This window comes from Orycteropus afer, unplaced genomic scaffold (genome assembly GCF_000298275.1).
Source record: "Orycteropus afer afer isolate SDZICR_OR568_19922 unplaced genomic scaffold, OryAfe1.0 scaffold00174, whole genome shotgun sequence".
NCBI lineage: Eukaryota > Metazoa > Chordata > Mammalia > Tubulidentata > Orycteropodidae > Orycteropus > Orycteropus afer.
In genome coordinates, this window is record NW_006921761.1 from 3,572,060 (window position 1) to 3,573,741 (window position 1,682).

The window sequence follows — 1,682 nt, forward strand, 5'->3', positions numbered from 1 at the left end:
CTGGAGAAGGATGTCATGCTTGGTAGGGTGGAGGGACAATGGAGAAGAGGAAGGCCCTCAACGAGATGGACGGACACAGTGGCTGCAATGATGGGCTCAGGTGTAGCAAAGACCGGGGGGCAGGCGCAGGACCGGGCGGTGTTTCGTTCTGCTGTGCATGAGGTGGCTGTGAGTTGGAGACCATTTGACAGCACCTGACAATGACAACAGCCATAGACTGGATTCGGACTCATAGCGACCTCCCCTGGGTTTCCAAGGCAATAAATCTTTACAGAAGTAGACTGCCTCATCTTTCTTCCGTGGAGCAGCTGATAGGTTTAAACCGCCAACCTCGGGTTAGCAGTCAAATGCTTTAGGCACTGTGCCACCAAAGCTCCTTTTAGTGGGACACATGTGTCTCGAGAGGTCTCTGGTGCTGGAGTTGGTGGGATGAGGGCTGTTTATTCAAATTCATGCAGTTATAGAGCCCCCCCCCCCCCCCCAGCATGCAATAAAACTAGGAAAGCAGCTTCCCACTAAATCCCAGAGGTTTGAAATGTAGGTGGTCCCTGTATGTCCTATGGGTCACAGAAGGGTTCAACACCAAGAAAGACCCAAGAATCAATGCCTTTGAACTGTGGTGTTGGTGAAGAATATTGCATGTACCGTGGACTGCTAGAGGAATGAACAAATGTGTGTCGGAGGAAGTCCAACCAGAGTGCTCCTTAGGAGTGGGGATGCAGAGACTTCACTTGACCTGCTCTGGACGTGTTCTGAGGAGGGACCAGGCCCTGGAGAGGGACACCATGCTGGGTGATGTAGAGGGTCAGCAAAGAGGGCAAGGCCCTCATGAGGTGGACTGACGCAGTGGCTGCGACGATGGGCTGACTTGACAGGGTGGGGAAGGCGTGGGGCTGGGCAGCGTTTGGCTCTTGTTGCTGTGAGTCGGAACCGGTTCCAGGCACCTACCACCACCACTGATACTCCCGATGGCCTGGTGTATAGCTAGGTTTCGCGGTTACATCTTCCTTAAAGAGCCTCCTCTTCCTCCTCCTTTCCATCAGAGCAGGGTAGCCTCAGCATCTGGTGACCCCAGGGAAGGAAGACGCTTGAGGCCAAAAGTTCCTTTAAAGAGGGCAGCCCCGCCCCCTACTGCACTCCAGCTGGTTGCCTTTAGGGAAGTGGGGCCCACTACTGCCAGGTCTTATGATTAAAAAACAACAAATCAGGGCTTTTTACCATTGGAAAGCTTCTCTGTTTTCAATGTTTGCAGGGACTCAGGGTCACACTTTAGTGCATTTGGCACTTACACTTTTTAAACTCTCCTCTATGACAAAATTATTTTCAGTAATGATGAAAGAAATGCATATGACGAGCCAGGAAAGGAACCCAGATAGTGAATGTTTCCTTTTATTGAACTTTATATATAAAATTATGCCAATTAAAAAAAAAATAAAACAATTAAAAATTAAACATTACAGAACAAGAATAAAAAAGTAATGGGTGGGATCTTAGTCATATTTTGTATTTTTTTGTTTTTGAGAAAAGGGACAAAAAACTTATGCCTGCATTTTGATCTGAGTGATGAATAACATTACAATTTTTGGTTTTGATCCTTAACTTCTACAAATTTGTCAATGACTGTCAAAAATACTCTTTGTATATTCAATAGACCATATAATCAAATTTGTCAGTTTTCTCTT